Source organism: Amblyomma mixtum, chromosome 6, assembly GCF_055824585.1.
Source record: "Amblyomma mixtum isolate Tamu chromosome 6, ASM5582458v1, whole genome shotgun sequence".
In the NCBI taxonomy this organism is placed as follows: Eukaryota; Metazoa; Arthropoda; class Arachnida; order Ixodida; family Ixodidae; genus Amblyomma; species Amblyomma mixtum.
Window position 1 is genome coordinate 143,777,468 of NC_143017.1, and position 19,305 is coordinate 143,796,772.

Genomic DNA, 19,305 nt, shown 5'->3' on the forward strand with positions numbered 1-19,305 from the left:
TTGACGGCTACAATCTAACGCACATTGACATTCAAGAAAGGAGATGAGCTCTGATTACTTCTTGGCACACTTTTTAGGTTGCAGCACATACCGCTTCTGTAAGATTAATGGTCCGCGCTATTCAGCAAAATAATTCGTTTCCTCTGGTTAAACAAAATGTCCTTAATGCTTTTCACATTTCCTTCATTCCGAAAGCTCTGCCACTGCGTTCACTAGCGCAAAATGTCAACAGGCATGCAATAACCAGAGAATATGTTTTTAAAGCGAACTTGCCTGTGCTGTATATCCTCTAAAAAAATTTCGACTTGCCCAGATTGTGTGTAAATTATTTTTTACTCCGCAGTTCCTCTTTACAAAATAATTAAATGTAGAGGTTACACCTTGACGCGTTTATAAGAAGCATTTATAAATGCCACAGCAAAATCAGTATGCTTATCACATTCACAGAAACAGATAAAAACATGCGCATATTGTTCCTTGTGCCATTGGTGACGGTGCTGCTCAGAAGCGGTTGCAGGGGCTTCGTCCGTGTGAGCACTGAATTGGTGGAGATGGTCTTCAGAAAAAAAGATTCTTCACTCTATAGTTCGCTCTATAGATAGTTCACTCTATAGTAATGAACCCTCGAACGGAAATTTCACTAGTTCGTTGCGTATGGAACTTTAAGCCTTTTAAGCCTCAAGCTAGAAGAGGCACACAGGGCCGGAGTTCTGATAGAGACCGCTTGAGTAAGAGAGCTATTGGCGAGGGCTATTTGCTAAACACTTACTCACTCCTCTTAGAAATCCAAGAAGAAAAAGTATTTAATGTGACGTCTAATGCCATTGTCTAAAACACCGCAACAGCTGAAGGCTCATAAAGAAGAAACGGCGTGCTACTGTATTGTAACTGATAGTTGCCGCTGCTCGGGGCTCTTTTCAGTTTGTTATATTTATTACAGTATCAGCGTACTCATAATAGATTTTATTGAACAGTGAACCACTCGGGAAAATATTCCTGTACCTCTAATTAAACTCCGATCACTCGCCCGTACGCTGGACATTGAGCAGAAAACAAACTCCTTCATGTAGGCTGAAACCCGCACGTGTGTTCACGAAATCGGGCATCCGCTTACCTGCACGGTGCGAGAATGGAGAGAGATTGTCACCGGAGAGCCCAGTTCCTGACAAAAAGTTTGACTGCAGATATGTTGTCGAGCACTTTCCTAGAGGATAAAATGGCAGGGGCCGCCCAAGGAACTGCTCCCAAAAGTTTGTTCTGACCGTGGAGGCTGAGTTGCACAACCTTGCTCAGCCTTTCGCTTAAGTGACTCTGACGGGCAGAACGGCGTCCGAATGCACAGACCGCCTGCATACATGTTCTCTCCTTTACTGGGGCAGCGCGCTGCTGTCGCTCTCAGCGGAAGCGATAAGACGAATGTGATGTTCCGCAAGCCAGTGCAGCCTTAACTCGGCTGGAGAAACTGGAGTGATGTAGCAAAAGTAAAAGGAATGGAGCACCGGTGGAGCTCATTAGTCGGTTCGCTTCTGTGTCTTGTCCTCATTAATTACTGAAAGCATGATATAGCTTTAATCGTAATCCAACGTTGGAGTTTCGGTTTCTATAACTCCAAGTAAAAGAACCTTAACAGAAGGCAACACCAGTTATAAACTCCAGTTCAGTCTTAAAGCCTACTTCTAAACAACTTTCGCGTCCTACTACTTGACGGCATCCCCGGTACCTCCTTGTCGCTGTTGTCGGCCGAGGACGACTTCCAGGTTTCGCCCCTCTATCTTCCTCCTTTTGCTAGAGGCGCTGTTCGTTATCACTGCCATGACTGCAATGCGTGTGCTTTGTGAGTGGTATTTAGGCTTACGCTGTGTAAATAAGCTCATGATAAACACTTGTGTTCCTCACAGTGTAAATGTCTTTTTTTTTGTCGGCGCTCTGTTTGATTCCGGTATTTGGACGAGCAAAATACTTTTATGCCTGCTGGAAGCAGTTGCAAACCAAAGCTGCACTGACCAGAGCCCTCTCTTGTGCCAGTGGCGGCAAACAAAGCTGTACCAATTGATATAGACACGTATAAAAAGAAAAACCTTCTCCAACCTTTTTCTGCATATCTATCACTACAAACAGCCTTGACTCTGCGCTGATTATAAATTCACTGCACATAAATTCAGCATTTTCAGGGCAGAAGTGCTTGTTCATTCAGAACGTACGCAAAACAGGAGTGGTTTGTGCTCTTATTGAATCATGAAGTTGTGTTCACAGCTTATGGGAACGGGGAAAGTTCCAGGAACATACCTTAGGCGGAAAACCGTTTCTTTTTTTATCTTCCAAAACACTGCACGGTAAGGTTCACAACAACGGGTGCAGATATTTAGAGCACCCAGGAGAGCGATTGTAATGTGTTCCGCTTAATGCTGTGCCTGTGCAAAGTAGAACAAATGGTTGGAGGCTACTGTATGAATGTTGATGAAATACATTGTTTCTAAAATGAAACATTGGCCATTTTGTGCTTTTGAAGGACAGCAGTGGCTGTAAGCGCGTACGTGATAGTCACCTTATCATAGCAGAAAGAAACTAAGCTAAACAGTTTGTTACTTAACCGTTGCATGAACTTTCGGTTTGTATCTGAATTCCACCCGGACCGGATGAAACGACACCTATTGCTCTTAAAAAAGACACGGTTGATTGAGCCCTTGAGATATATGGAGGAAGTGCACGAACCACCTAGGCCACGACGTCACGACGCAATTATTTCTTGTTAATCAAAACAACTAACAAAGCAGGTCATGCAAGACGCAATATAATTTTCATTTAGGACGCCAATATACCACCAAAATCCCCCTCTGAAACCGAGCACAAAGGAAAGCTTCCTCAGACGCCCTCTACATCGGCGATGTGCGGAAGGGGTACGCCAATGAAATCAAGCCCATATGCCTATAGCGCCACTGCTGTATAAAAGATACCGGCGCACTGCGCGTATTCAGCGACCCTGTCACTTGCCATCAGCCCAGCGTCGTTTTCCGAATGAATGAACTTTCAGCGAGAAATCGTCCCTGGATTCTTTCAAGCCGAACAGTGGCATTGGGGGGAATGGGTTGACTCGTGGGGAGTTCCCATGCCCTACGCTCTGCGGATACGAACGCGGCGAGGGGAGAAAGGGCAGTTCCGATTCTCGGTCGTCGTCGAAACCATTCATTTCCATCATTTCTCCTCCGCTATCATCATCCCTCTATCGAACTTCGCAGAAAGTGCATCCATTTAACCGCCTCTTTGTATTTAGTAGCTAAGATTTAAACGAGTGACACTGACGCTGAGCTTTCTTGAAATCTTCAGGTTTTTTTATTTAGATCCTGATCCCTTTTCGCCAGTGGCTCACCAGTCGCCTTCCACAGTTCGAGGATGATAAAAACAGCCGGTTTCTTTATCTGGCGGCGTGTTCAATTCATGTAAGCTAACACGCACTTGGGCTTTCGGGGAATCGGGAAGACGCGGTGAAGATTAGGTTGGCGTTCAACTGTAGAAAAGCTCGGAACACAAAGTCGTGACAAAGTTTCAATCTCCACATGTTTTCGTCGTGGTGCAAAACCTTCTTCATCTTCACACATAGCCATGTCTCCTCAAGATAGCCACTCAAAGGCTTACGTCCCAATAATTTTACAACTGCCGGCATTCTTCTATTTTCATCCCGAATTTCTTAATATTCAGCGTATGTTTTGAACGTGAGGTGCGAAACTTTCTGGAAAACATTCATTTTCTTTAACGCGTGGACATAACGACGAGAAAACAAAGCATTTCAAGCGCGCCAATCATATAACTGGTACAAAAAGAGACCTTCAGAAGTCGGTATCTTAGCGGGAACAATCATTCAAGCTGCATATAATACCAACTTATGTTTAGATCGTAATATTCGGAGACATAAACAACAGAACTACAAACTTCAGTACATAATATTACTTGGTTTGCCCTGTCCCGGTGCACAGTATTGAAAGAGGCCGCAAGCTGTGGTTAAATACAGACAGTCAATTAGACAAATCTCAAAAGCTCGAATGCGCCAGCCTCTTCACATTTTTTTTTTTATTGCGGCAGTATGTGGATGTGAATCACACTTATTCCTGGAAGGGAACCTCAATGAAAGCAATAATCTGCGTCACCCATTACTCTCATAGAATGATAGAGCTCTACCTAACTTTTGTTTTAAGCGCATTCTGACAACAGGATTGCGAAGCAAAGTACATGAAGCAGTTATTTTTGTCGAACGCCGCATTTCAGGGTATTCATGTGGCAGAACTGACTGATCGTTAGCAAGTTTTTCAAACCATGTGAGAGTGCACAGAAACGAGGACACAGAGAGACACAGATATCACAACCGCTCATTTCCAACTTGTAATTGGGCGCTCGTGTAAACTCCCTTTTGTCCTTACTCGTACCTGCTTATTCTTGATCTTAAAAAATGCAACACCCACTAGCCGAACCGTCCATAATCTTAATCGCTAGTAAAATATTTTCGGGGAACCATTCACTATGGTCATTATCAAAGTGCAAGTTTGGGCGATTTGGTACTACATTATCCTAAGAGCGCAAAGACGGGGACGGGAAAAGAAGACGAATTATGAAATTGTGATCAATTTTGATTAGAACCCCTTCTCTCGCAAAACTACACTTAGGAGTAATTCAATATTTCGAGAAATATTATACAATAATCAATTTTTTATTTACGAGTGCGACGTATAGTAGCCACGTTTGATGGCTCAAAAAGAGAAGTTCTATTCTTTCTTGCCAAAACGCCCGTGTAATTGAAGCTTAGTGCGTTCATGTCCGTGCCCTGTTCTCTCTTCCCCCCCACTGCCATTCTCAAATGTGAGAAATCTACAGCAAATAAAAACGAAACAGGCATACAAATAAATAATTTTCTCAACATGTTTTCCTTTGTGGAATGCACCTTTTAAAGAAAAAGAACTTTGCCTCTTGTCCTTCGTGTATTTCGGCGTATTAAGGCCTTCGCTAGTTCACGTGTGTTTTTAGGGAGTTCACGCAAAGGCATATCGACGCCTTTAGAAACATCAGCGTCCACCAGAAGGAAGTATATTTTTGCCGGATAAACGCACGTAGCGTTAATTGCGGTATGCAGTCCGCGGGGTGCTCTTGTTTAATTTTGCGCTTGTGAACGATGTATAGGTGCCGACTATTTAGCATTTTTTTTCTCAATATTGTCGAATATGGCATGCAGTTCCCAACACTTACTCTGTTCCCAAGTTTCCAATAATAGAGCTGTCCATGCGAAATATTTTACGCCCCGGTGGCCCACCTCGCTGAAGTGGGCTAAGTTTCAAGTACGTAAAATATAACAAGAATTTTTTTCAGCAAAAGTTAAACCGTGCGGACTGCATGCCGGAAACTGCGGTAGTTTAAATCTTCACATTTCACATAAGTGGCACGGAAACACAGTAAAAGACTCAAACGATGAGCCTGAAAACTTATCGACAGCGTGCAGAGCAGCACAAAGCATTAAAATTGAATAACAGTGGAAAGACGCCGGCGATGATCGAGCCAGCACCCGTCTCGGCCACCGTGACAACGATGGGACGAGACTCCCCACATTTACCTCGTGCAAAGTGCGTATAAGGGCATTTAATAAACAATATGATTCAGTCAATAAAAAAGCGGTAATTGTAGAGAAAAGTCACGTGACTATGCGAAAAAGCACTGAAGAGCTCAGAGACGTGTCATTAAGGCCCGCTTGTTAACAACCTTTGGAAAACAAAGTCTTGGATCAAGTAAATAAATTGATCGCAGAAAAGCTCCAAAAGCAATCACTGCGACAGGGTAGTAATCCGGTGCAAGGCGGCTTACGGCATCCGACCGTTTCTCGCTTGTGTAAAGTTGAAGATCAAAATAGAATATTACCTTACACCAAAAATATTTATGAAGTTGTGAACTTCATGTGCATTAGAGCGTTTTTTTATCATTTGGGCGAAATGAGGGAACAGCGTGTGCGGGTGAAGGAGCGTTTGTTTGCAGAACTCTTTAGGGATTTGCCGCTCTCCGCCCATGTGTAAAACCACCGAAACGCGTGCTTTAACGCGGATCCGCTGTCTGGGTGGAAAACGAATTTCAGAGCGAAAGGCACATGCAGCCGCTATCTTTCGCAGACACTGTCCTGACCATCACGGCACTGCGGACGAGTTGTAGCGTTGTAGCGTTATATACTTAAAAAAACGAAATAAGGGACGTAAAGGAAGCGGAGACAGAAATAAAGGGAAAGAAACGATCGAAGGAAAAAGAAAGGAAAATATAAAATAAAATAAAATTAAAAAGGTAAACAACAGAAAAAGAATGAAAAGGAAAGCAAGGAAGAACAAAGAAGAAAAGGGTTCAAGGAAAGAAATAGTAAAGCGAAAGGAATAGAAAGGCTGAGTGCTGGATGGGAATTGGTCGCAAAAGTTAAACGGTTCCTGTAAAGTTTGTGTACAATGCCATTAACGCTACATGAAAACCCAAGGTGCATCGCCGTACTTCCGACTTCGCAGTTAACACCCGAAACATGGGAGGCGAAGAAATTTGGAGGGAAATCAGAGGGAATCTGCATTTGAGTAATTTTTCTTCATTAAACACTAAAAGCCGTGAGAACGTGCTGACCCGGCGACGGCGGTTAAATTCAAGTGTGAAAAAAATATATTCTGCTTGCTAAACGAGCGCTTTAGCGTTCTGAGGAATCTTGAAAACTTTTAGCTGGAATGTCGAATGAGCTGAGACAGCTCAGAGACAATATTCACTGCATGTTCGGGCTATCAGCGTCAAATTAAACGCGAACAAGAAAACTGGACGGGAAACTACGAGCCTGGATGACATCACACTAAAGAGGAAGAATACTGGAGCGATTAATTTTTGCACCGAAGGCGTAAAGACCGCTGTTTCTGTTTCAGAGTGTTAAAAGGCCGCGACTGTACCTCCTCTCGACTTACTAATATTTTTAATTGCTTGTGTTCGCGTTTGAGTTGAATTTGATGGTATTTCTGAACATGGAGTTAAAAGAAAAGAACAAACCTTGTGTAGTTGCTATAAGTGCATTGCTCTGTTTTTGTGTTCTTAGAAAAAACTGAAGCGTCGGACAACAAAAAAGCGATCTGTTATCACTGACGCACAAACGAGACCACAGTGGTCGCCTAGTCATTCGAGTATCCGCCTCGCTTGTTGGAGTTGCCGGGTTCGATCCCTAGTGCCGACGTGTACCCAACAATGACACAACGGGTACAAGCTTTCCTCTGCCTGGTGCTCGGCTTCTTTAGGGTGAAATGCTTGGGAAATGGGTCTTTCACCCCACCTTGAGTGTAAGAAACAGCCTTGTGCCTTGGCGCCCTTTGGCCACAGATGCCCTCGTGCCACAAAAAATCATCATTTTGCACCGACGACTAGCTTCGTCATTTTTGCGATTGTGGTGCCCATATTTCCAGCATAAGAAGGTTTTAATATTTGTTCTGCAAAGAATTAGTAAGTGGCTTTAGCGCTGAAAATAAATAAATAAATTGATTACAATACCCGAACCCATCAAAGTGAAGCGCACAAGGCTGATCCGGGTAGTAATCGCTTGGAAATGCGAGAAATGAAAGTTGATTACATTGCTCTCTCTCTGTAAGCAATGAGGATGATGGATGGAACTCCGCTTAGTTGGCCGACAAGCGCCTAACACACCCCAGATAAACCAGGCTTGTTTTCCGGCACGACGCGAGCCGAAAGCCGCTGCCAGATGCGGTTCTAGGATGGCACTCTCCTCACCTCGACGTAGAACCAGTGGGTATCCTCGTAGGTTGTCTTTTACTCACGGATGGACGACCCAGATGTAAAGACATTAGCTCCTTTAGTTGCCCGGCCACCACTGTCCTCTCTCATGCATGAGAACTTGGGGAGCTAGCACTTATGAAGCCACGTGTCTGTGTAGCTAGAAGAAATCTAAAATCAAAAACCAGAAGTGAGGTCCCTTGCTCAACGGCGGCCCTCCCTCTCCGCTCATTTACTTTGAAAGTCGCGCAAGTGGCCGATCATGCCGCAGTATATGAAGCTGGAATATGCATCCCAGCTTCTGTGCGACGCGTTGCCTGGACCAGCCCACAACCGTGCACTGGTTGTCCTTCCGGCTTAGGGAAAGTTTTTCCAGTTTTTCGCACTGCTCAGGGCTTTAAGTGGAAACGGATGAGACGCTGGCGCGTCGCTCAACTATGAAAGTTTCCCTAGTTCATTTTCATCGTTCACGCTTAGGGCAGCAAGGAACTTCAGCCACCGAATAAAGCTCGCAACAATTGTGGTATATGAATGTTCCTGTCACGTTATATCTGTTATACATCGACGGAAAGCGTCGCATATCTCAGCTAAGCATCTCTCCCTCCGGGATGAAGAGGGCGTCAGAACTCGGCGCGGTGAGAATCGATATTCTATACCACTCAAGAAGTGTATTTGAGATTGCGTACTGCTTCGGTATTTCGACTTGAGGAAATACAAAACAGATTGATTTCAGAAGGATCAATAATTTACCTGCAGCAACTTAATGCTGTTCGTTGGCAGTCGATTTCTATGATTTTTTAAAAAATATATTACATACTGGCTCTGAACTCACCATCATGCAGGTATTCAGTATTTTTCTGGCGTAAAGCTCCGCCTGTTGCCGTTTTCTTGCACACCAATTTCAATTAACTATTTCCTGTCGCTTACGCTTCTAGCCATGCCACTTTCAACTGAAAAAACTTACGAGGTAGAAATATTAAATAGTCTCACCTCTTCACTACTTATTAATCTGCTTTGTAGTAGAGAGGAAAAGAAAGCAGTGCAGTTTGTGTGCTTCGAGATCTGTCAAACCGTAGCGTTATATCTAACAGTATCGTTTTTTTTCCTGTTCCACCCTTGGTAGCATAAATTTCAGCTGGGCACTGCCATAGCGACAGGTTTGTAAAACTATTTAGTAAGGGACTAATCCCTCACTCACATGCATCCAAGCGCAGCCCTACGCCTACGAAGGAAAAATATGCAGCTTCCGCAGAAATTAAGAAACTTAACAAAAATTCCTCCTGGTCCGGGACTCAAATCCGGGACCACCGCGTCACAGGTGCAGTCTCTACCAACTGAGCTTAGAGGACGGCTGTGATGCAGAGCTGTGTCTCATCACTAAAACCAGGCGGTTAAAAGTTTGGAAAGTGATTGGCTCCTTCATGCGGTAGAACTGCATACTTCAATTCAATAGAGTGCATACGGTATAACAGCCACAGCAGCGCACTTGAGCCATGGCGCTGGGTGCGGTTTAATTTTCTCCATGTAAGCCTAATCTCGCGAAGCGGAATAAAAGATGAAGCTCCGCCGCCATAAACAGACGGACGTGAGAAAGCACGGTGACAGAGGCATTATAGTCCAGAAAGACCAGCTGAGGGCTCAGGTGTATTCAGACTGAGCTAGTGGAATGGTGTGAGTATGAATTTTTTTGTGCGCGCCCGCTTAGCGTGCTCGCGTGGATGAATTTCGCCCCGAACAATCACGCATCGCAAAATCTGTTGTACGCCTGATTAAGTTTTCATTAACAAGTCGGTTGTGTTTATATGATAGTTACGGCTTCTCGGAAAACTGCGAACTGAGAAATGCGCCTAGTCAAACGTAGGGTGCATGCCGAGGATTTAACCAACTGGTAACCAAAGTTATAGCCACTTGCACACGTGGGACTGGGCTAAAGTTGCGCCTCTAAAAAAGAAATGAGCTGGACCTCTTTTCTCAGAACCGTCGTGCTAAATTTCATACTGCCACCATTGCTAAATAACTTGAGGTGTTATTACTGCCCTGAAAGCGTTACTTCCCCGAGGAAGTTGTAATAACACCCCTTAACGACTGGTTCCGAAGTGCGAAACAGAAAGGTGGGTTGGAAGCTGAAAGCTTGAAAAGCGGCTCTGCGGGTCTGGGGTATGTGGTTAGGAGGCGTTTGAGAAGTCTAGCTGCACTTATATTTCGGTCTTCCTTTAACGACAGGTGAGACGCAGTCTCGGGAGGGAAGAGAAGCAATGTAGTGTTCTTCAAGAAACATGAACCTACGTTTAGGAACACTGTGGCTTCTTTCGAGAGCCCATTTGCCAAGTAGCAGCACTCATCGATCAAGTTTGATTTTGTTTCTTATGAAATGAAACTGTCTCTACAGAGCATTTTTTTTTAGTTTTCATCCAAAGGGTAAGCATAGTGCCACTGTGCAAGGAGCACTGAGGACAAACATAATCTGGGCTTGTATCGATGTGCCACCGCGTTTTAGCCTCCAAGAGACCCTTGTCATTGAGAACGCGTTGACTTCATAACCTTTAAAAGACCAAAAAGCAAAATAGTGGTGTCACTTCACGGACCAATTTTTCAAGCAAAATGTTCGCGTCGACACCGACTTTAGGGGGCGGAGCCCAGAGACTAGGCTTCCGCGCCAACCGCTTCAAAACACAGGAAACTAGTTCTATTTGGTGTAAAAGTCGCAAGTTTGAAGTTAGTGGCACGAAAATTTTAAATATCATATTCTTAGCTACAAATTTGCGTTTCGCTGCTGGTTAATCGTCACTTTAAAAATAAAGACCCACTCAATCAATTTTCACCTAGGACATAATATGAATGAAGTTGTCCTCAGCATTATACAAACGTTGCTCAGTAGGCATTTCAAATGACGGAGGACTCACTGAAACTTAGGATGCAGGAAAGTTTGGTAATTTGAAACCACGATTCTAACTTTCTCTAAAAAAAACTAAGGAATGATTGTTCCAACGCAAGCAAAGGAACCGCCATCAGTATAGCCCTGGATAAATTTAACACACCAAAAAACGAAGGGCAAGGCGCAGTCAGATGTCATGCAGTCTCCTGTGGCACCATATTCGTTCCAGCCTTGTGTTACGAGTGGTACAACTATAACAACGAATAATAATTAGCTTTTAAAGAATAGCAATACAAAACGCTACAGTCAGTTTCGAACATGATGCTAAATTGCTTCATTTTAATTGAGTCTACAAAATATTAAGTTTAGCCGGTTTATTGGAAGGGGTTTTAGGCAGGTGAAAGAGATTGCTATTCTGGTTCTGTAAAAAATCACTCATCATAGGTTCGGCATGTTTGAATGCGCTGAAAAAAAAAATGCACTTACGTTTCAAAATAAAAGCCATGCCAAGATCAAACAGGAAACGCAGCTGACCGACCATGGTTGCAACATAGTTAAACTAAAACAGAGCTCAAGACTGGTTGCTCCTACAATGAATAACTTTTGGCGAGAGAGCATTCAAAATGGACAGTCAGTTTTTTGAGACTCTAAGCTTGGTACTTTGCTTGCACAGTTGCCACTTATATCCGTTCTCATCTTCAGGCACAATTATATCGTAAGGTGCGTGTGATAAAGATAGAAAATATAACTCAGGTAGGCTAACCAAAATAGCCACCACTTTGCCGCAATAGACCAACATGTCGCTTTATTATCAACGTTTAGTCTTGATCCTTTCTAGATTCTAACCAAAACAAAGACGAGGTCCCGCTCCCTGTCGAAAACATCTCGTTTGCCTCACAGTACAAAATTCTTCCATTGTCTTCCACTCTCGTGCTATCTGGCATCAGAAATTACCTCTGTTTTGAAGGATGCTATTTCCGGTAAACTAGGTAGAGTAAGTCAAAAGTTTTCTTTTTATATAAACGTGTCTTGGTACGGGACGTAAACGGTAAATTAGTGAGCTCGGCGAGCATGCATTAGCGCTCAGAGCTACCTGCAGCTGAAACTGCTATTATTGGTCTAATTATGCTCTATTTGTACGCATTTATTCACAGCAACGCAGTGTCACGTCGATGGTGATTTGCATCTTGTCTGTGTAATACAGCATTTTAATGGCAGCAGTAGTACATTCAGTGAAACACGTCAGTTAAAATACGTCTTCCTTCAGTTCAACATGTCTTGGCCAACACAGAGTCCTAGGATTCATTAATGCACTTATGCCGCTATATGGGCTGTTATTTGCATCTGATACAGTACAGAAATGGACATCGCGCCGGAAGGCTGGGCATCAGCAATTATACGGATTATAAGGATTTATATGGTTCATAAGCGAGCTAAAACTTAAGCTTCAGCCGAAGTGACACTGCCGTGGATCAGCAGCACGTAATTGTTTCCAAGTGCGCATACTTATAAGTATCCGAAGAGCTATCAATATAACGACTCGGTAAAAGAATCGAGTTTTTAACTTATTCAAGGAGGAGCGAACCTATAGATTACGAAGGCTCAATGGATACAAAAGTAATGCCGCGAGCCCGGTAAATGCATGAGCTTCTGTTAAAGATATCTCCTGTAAGTACTACTATTCTGGTGAGACCTAGATGATTTGCACCAGCGAAATTCATTTGCACTCCCTCTTCGTCGAGTAACTCTCCCAAAGTTTAGTTTAATGCGAGAGCGGTAAATGCCCCGTTTTCCAGAATAGTTGGTGTCAGTGTTGTCCGCATCGGCGTTGTGAGGGAAAGATCACGAGCTTGGCTCTGGCAGGTGGTTTCTGGAGAGCAACCTAGGAGGCAGGTGGGCGACCTAGGTCACGTGACCATGGTGATCTTGAGAAGTGGAAGGTGGCAGGTGGATGCTACAGCCGAAGACGGGACAGATTTTTCGCTACCGAGGCGGACAGGTGCTAGCGCACTAAAGTACGTAGGTATAGGAGAGTATAAAACGACTGCCGCCTCCTCTTTTTTTTAACGTCGAAAGGTACACATCTTCAAACCCTTAAATGCTAATGGGGACAAAAAATAAACCGTTAAACAATAATGGAGGTGGTCAGCACTACCCGCTACACCTTGATCTTTTGCAGCGGTTGCATTTGCCTCAGTCACGGTGCCACGCATCACTGGGTGACCAAGGTGCTGGCCCTTGGGAGGAATACGACGAGTGCTTTAGGGTGCCTGAAACGTGTCGTCATGGACTTGATCATCTTCTCGTTCAGCACATTTGCGGGCAGCGTCCCTAGAGCGCTTGGCCCTTGTCCGACCCTCCGCACATCTGTGGCTCTGGCATTGCGCGCAAGCGCTACCATCGGAGCACGACGCTCCGCTTCAGATGAATCCACAGCCCTCTCACAAACGACTATCTGGCGCATTCCAGCTGGCTTATATTAACTTCAGCGCCTGATACGACTCAGGCGTGTAAGATGTTGCTCCATCCGTTTTTTTTTTTTAGGAGGTTTTCTTGAGCGGTGTTTCAAAATGATTGGCAGCGTCGCTTCCAGAACCCATCTCCCCATCTGCTGGCGACGTAATTAACGCGAGGCGCAGTGCACGGGCTGTGCCCATGGGATTGTCGCGCTACTGCGGACGATCAGTGGTGACGGTGGTTACTCTACAAACAGGTGGTGCAACTACGCTATAACTAACGCTATGCAACTACGCTATAGCACCTGTCCTGTCCACTTCTGTGTCGTCCGTGTCCTTTTTGCGCTATGTTTTCGAAGAACTGTTACCAACTAGCCCAAACCAAGCTACTGTTACGCTATAACTGCAGGGGCGGTATTAAATTCAAACTCACTCTGTGCGAAAATATCACCGTAACATCTGCACAGCAATGCTCCAAGTGCGCCGTGACCACGTACTCTTCCAGGTGCACTCCTTAGCCGGTATGTTTTTTGCCTGAGGTCGGTATGCTCGAAAAAATCACACAGTTGCTGATGCAAGACGACAAAATTTTCGGTCATGTATTTTTTTCAGGTTCACAAAATATGCTCAGTAGTAACTGTATTGATGCTATCGCTGCAAAGAAAAAAAAATATTCAGCCCCACCTCGGAACTTTTCTTCGGCCTGAATTTAATGCGTAGTGTGACAAATGATTATACAGTGCATGCTTATGAGAAAATAGACAGACTATGCTTGACTGTACGCCGTTTTTGTAAACAAGTGGAGCACTTTTTTCTGCGAGGTCATTCTATGCGGCAATGATACGTAGTATGGTGAAGTGCTTTTCTTTATTCATTTCAAACACATAATGAATAAGCTTACTCGAATAACGTTCAATTATCCTCCCATCTTGCTCATATTTTCTGGAACAAAAACATTTAGCTACGAGAAAAACGTCCTGAAAAGTTTTCAATTCTGGACGAATAAGTACACAGACTCAAACCATTTCTGCTCAAAGAATAAACTGAACTGCCGACAGAGGACAGAAAACATTTATTTGAGACAACTTGGCTGACAGCAGCTACTCTCCGGCCACCAACGTTTCCAGACACTATTGGAGAGAAAAAAATGGAAGCAAACTTGCGAGAAGATAGACGCTGACGATCGGATACACAAGGAAAAAAGGTAGCCTTCATGCACTACACACGTGCAGTCGTCCACGCACTTATTTAAAGCCCTCGAACTGCGAGCTGTGCGGTGCAATTACGACAATTGTTACTCACTGGTGCGCCCAATACTTTTTTTTAAAGACGTAACGAGATAAATAAGGTCGATGGGAATGCGCATGCACGATAAGGTCATCTTTAGAGGCCTTGGCCACTCGCAGATGAAAAAAAGCGTACTTGATGGTGGACTGTTTAAGCGTTCCAGACATGTGTGTGGAAAACTGTACCACGAGTTGCCATTTTTAGGTAGCGAACCAAAATGAAAATCAAGACGACCCCATTCGATGTACAGTCTAGAAAAATGCAACCACAAAAAAACACTCATTTATTGGTGCTCTTTATTTATTAAATTTTGGCTGCACCATTGAGATATTTAAAACTATGCGGCCTCTATGATAAGGAGATAAAAAAAAATGCGTTTGTAGAGCTTAAAGCAACTGACTTTTATTTCCATGAGCGTCCTAATATTCAAAAGGCTCCTGTGAGTGCAGGTTCTCTCTATTTGTAAGCGCAGCCGAAAATTTATAATTCTGGAGATGATACCTCACGGCATGCAAAAAAAAAAACGCGTTATCTGATGCGCCACAAAGCAGACGCGTTCCTTAAAGTTGCGCCAATTTGTTTCCTTGTCGTACGCGTCAGGCACGCTTCGCTTTCTTTTACTCAAAACTTCTGCCTGTTGTTTAGCCATCTTCACATATCGTGCAGAGCGCAGACGCAGTTACTAACAAACGCTAGGGACAGACACCCAAGCGAACTTCCTGCATGAACGTGAAACGACGCCGAGAAGGCGCCCTTTTCCCGTTTCTTGACCGAGGAAAAACTTTCTGCGCCACTGTTTGCTTATTTGCCTCATCCATTTCGTCTTGACTGCTTCTTGCATTCTACTCTGCTGCCGCATTTGCAGGCAGCTATCCAATTTGCTCGTTGACGTCTTTCTGCAACATTTAGTAGAGTGTTTGGTCTTGCTTTTATTTTTTTTTTTCGTCCCTGGAAGCCATACGTTGATTGCAGGCGGTGTGCTTGCCCGGGATTTCTCGGGCTTTTCTCTTCGTTTCCCCGTATGCCAACACTCTGGCGCCAACAAGGGACCCTTCGTGCTTCCGAAGGCGGCCAGTGTAGGCTTTCACTAAATGCTTTCCACGGAAGGACACGACGCCATTAGGCGCCTTCCTCCGGAATGCTCAACGCTCTCTGCTCTGCTTGTTTAACACCGGAAGGACTTTTTCGTCTGCCCGGTTTCTGGTTCTTTTTTCTTTCTTTTGAAGGCCGTGTCGCTCAGAAAGACGCCGGACTAAAAGTCTTGTTACTGTTTTTTGACGTCATTTTGACTTTTCGTGGTCTTTCCTGCGTCGCCCATTACTTTCTGACTGTCGCTTTCATTGGCGGAAGGCCTGCACGACACCCCCCGCTGTGACCAGCGTTTGGCAGTGATGTGACCCAACACTTGCATGTATCTTATTTAATCGTTCGTACTTTCAGTTTTGGTATTTTTTGGTAACCAGGGTGCCATTCAGAGCACCTACACTGACTCATACGGTGATCAGCGCAGAGGCTTTATATGGTAGTCTTAACGTAAAGCTACACATCGGACTTTTTGTTTTGGTCGTGGTTTTTATAATGTTTGAAGAAGTGATCTTTATGTAAATTAGAATGTGGTAAAAAGTGCGCTGTGCATTTCTCTTTTTTAGTTTCTTACCAATGTGTAAGCCGAAGTCAACAAATATTCTCCAAGGAATTGAAGCAATGATTTTATATCATTTCGGCCTGAAAAGTACTGCATTACATTGACGTCCTTTAGAGTTTCAAACAGGTGGCCCATCACGAAGAATTTTCGCCCATCCTCCCATCACTAGGCTTTGGAAAATGACGACCAAGGTTTATATTATGATTCTAGCAATATAAAATGTTTTGAAAGAGGGCGCACGAAACAAGAATGCCTAGTTTTCACTACTTTTCGAACAAAGTTCTCTTCCTGCACTAGATATGATCCCGTGCAGACGTACAGGTTCCAGGTGGGAAAATTTTATAAGGCACTAGAATATGGCAATGTTGGCAGTGGCTCGGGACGGAGTGTCCGTGGAAGACACTCCGGCCATTAAATCCACTAATCGCCATCTGCCATGTCGTGCTATTTTCCTTTTTCCCACCACATATCATTTCGCGTAGGCATTTGCGGTTATTATGATCCCGGTCACAAGTTTTGGCTCTTTGCCGTGGTTGTGGGAAAAGAGCTCATAGGTCGCGCCTCCGGCACTGCCTCAGCCTGCCTGACCCAACACGACGCGGCGACGATGGCTCCATTGTCTTGAGATCACATGCACCTCACCTGAGACCCCACTGACACCACAGTGGTGGGAAGACAGCGCCCGCCGGTTCTGACGTTCAGTGGGTGAATTGGCCTCCGCCGTAGGAATTTGGCGGCCCTGGTGCCAATGAAGACTTCATGGGCTAAGTTGAAGCTTCCGAGTAGCCGTTCCAAAAAGCCCTTCGTTTCCTAATCTGCTTCCCTCAACCTTCCTGCCACACTTACTGCCACGTACTGAGCTGCACAGTGCGTATCATGTCTTGTTTACGATCGGGACGATCGCTCTGTTGCATCGGGCATTCCTGCAGAATAGAAGACGACGCAGCGATCAGTGGCGTAGAACATACCCCTGTCAGGGCACTCGCCCGTATTAAATCTTGTGATTATTATCTATCATACCGTAGTATTGTTCGGCTTGCCGCGACGTACAAATATTTGAAAACTGAAAATATTTAAGATTGGTTTTTGAGGAAAGAAGAATGGCGCAGTAACTTTCTCACATCTCGGTGGACACCTGGACAGCGCCATAAGGGAATGGATAAAGGAGGAAATGAAAAAAAAAAGAGAGGTTGAAGTCACGTAGTGGTATCAATATTTCGATTTTGTAGAATCGTTTCCAGTGCTCTCGTGTCTTCAGCCGCCGTTCTGCATTTCGGTTTCTTCGATTCCTCGCGCTTCTCTGCGTCTCAGGGGATCTTTTTGTCACTTTTTGCACGACGAAGCGAACGACTGGATACTTCACTTCTCTGACAGTTGTAAAGCAATGTGGTAGCATTACTTTTATCTCATTTTCTTTCTTATCTCAATATTATTATTTCGTTTCGAGATACTTTTTGTTCTTAAGTAGCTTAACGTCGTTGAGCCCGTTCCAGACGGAGTTATTGAGCGGCTCATCTTCCCAGGGTTGCAAAACGCACTGGCGCCAGGTCAAGTAGCTTACGCGGTCATTGCTCCCTCACGTGTGCCAACACTTCAGATTAGCCCATACGCTGGCATTGCGAACGCGTGCGTCTAGAATTAGTAATGATTCATTCAAGGTGCACTCTTGATCAGGGTGAGGCAGTAAGACGGAAGCTGTGGAGATGATGATGACAGCAATAAAGGTGCCGCTGTCCGAGAAAGCGCTTCCAGCATGGAGAACCATCCCCCAATCTTCAGTTACCAGGGAACGAGCATTTCGCAGTCCAACCACAGGACCTGAGGACTGTAGCCGTAAAAACGTAAACGCCGCCGGGGGCTCCTGGCTCGCTTGGTAACCACGGAGCAGGATAAATATTCAAGCTCTGATCATGAAGCAAAAGACTGCAGGCTGATCTTGCTCTTCCATTTCAAGGAGCTGAATGCAGTTATAGGCAAATAGAAACACGCCGGTTACGCAATAAAAGTAACGATAACCAGCGAAGTGAAAACGTCCGTTTTATGGTGAGTGGGATATGGCTGCTCTGCAAAGTGTGATGAAGCCTGAAGTAGGGAGAGTTCATCTGCCGGGGAGACTGTCATTAGGAGTGTAAATGATCGGGCATAAAGTTTTATGATGGACAAAACTTGTGACATAGAGTTCTCGCGATGCCATTTCATACACATAAAGTCTATATACACAAGAGCATGTTTCAAGGGGTAATAGTTTATGCACGGAATTATTTCGTATGTTGTTAGATTCCACTGTAACAATCAAAATTTCCGCAGATCTTCCCTTGGCAGGCGTGCATTTTTTCGCTATTAAGGTATTTGCTAGCGTCAAAACGGTTCCCTATTTTTTTCTTATGGCAGTCTTACCTACTGGATCGGAGCGTAGGACAAACATGAAATGAATTATTTTGCTGCCCATCGCAATAAGACCATTACTTTCAATGTGTCCGTATAACGCCCTTACAATATTTCACAGTTGCCCCACAATTAAAACTGTTCAAGAATCCTGCACTTCTTCACAATAGCATACGAAGGAAGCCAAGACTTAATGAAATCAAGGACCATGAGAGAATATTTCTAAATATTTTATTTGTGCCATTGATCAGTGGTAAATAATTACTGCAACTATTTAATAGCTGAAATATGATTTATTAGAAAGCAGACAAGCTATTAATAGTTATTTCACAGCGGCAAGATAGTTTGTCTATTAGTAATATTGAGCAATACCACAAATATTCATAAAAACAAAATTAACAACGTGGGCCTTCAGCGGCCGACGTTGCTCTTCTCGAGAGACCAATCAGTGATTTAACTGCCACCTTCCACGGTGGAGCAGTTTCCTGACTATCCTCATTATGTCGAGCTGAGCTCAGCTCAACACGCCTGTCAATAGGCAAGCCTGTGGTGCTTAGCAAAGCAGAGGCCGCATCTGGACATTGTCTTTGCCTACCGCTTACATGTACTGTTTTTTCGTGCGGGTCTCACTCCCCTTTTTTCTATCCATGCTTATTTCTTTGGTTTTAACTTGCATAATTCTTTGACTTCTATCTACTTATTTTTGTTTCTCGCTCGCCTGTTCTGTGTCCAACCCCTATATATATATATATATATATATATATATAGTAGTTGCAGGAGGTCTTGTCGTTCAATGGGCCAGGAAGACTTGTAGAAGAAGGGGTCACAACCTTGCAATTATCTTAATTTAATACCGACAGTTTCGGACGGAGGACCGTCCTTCCTCAGGA

The 19,305-nt window shown here is 44.2% G+C and overlaps 1 protein-coding gene across 1 annotated transcript in view; it reads right to left on the bottom strand.

The window, feature by feature from the left end:
* Positions 1-16,710: 16,710 nt before the first annotated feature.
* LOC149340657 (uncharacterized) overlaps positions 16,711-19,305 on the bottom strand; it is a 38,876-nt gene continuing 36,281 nt past the window's right edge. The window contains exon 3 of the transcript XR_016283638.1: positions 16,711-16,953. The gene's annotated coding sequence lies outside the window, so the exon portion shown is untranslated. The remainder of the gene's footprint in view (positions 16,954-19,305) is intronic.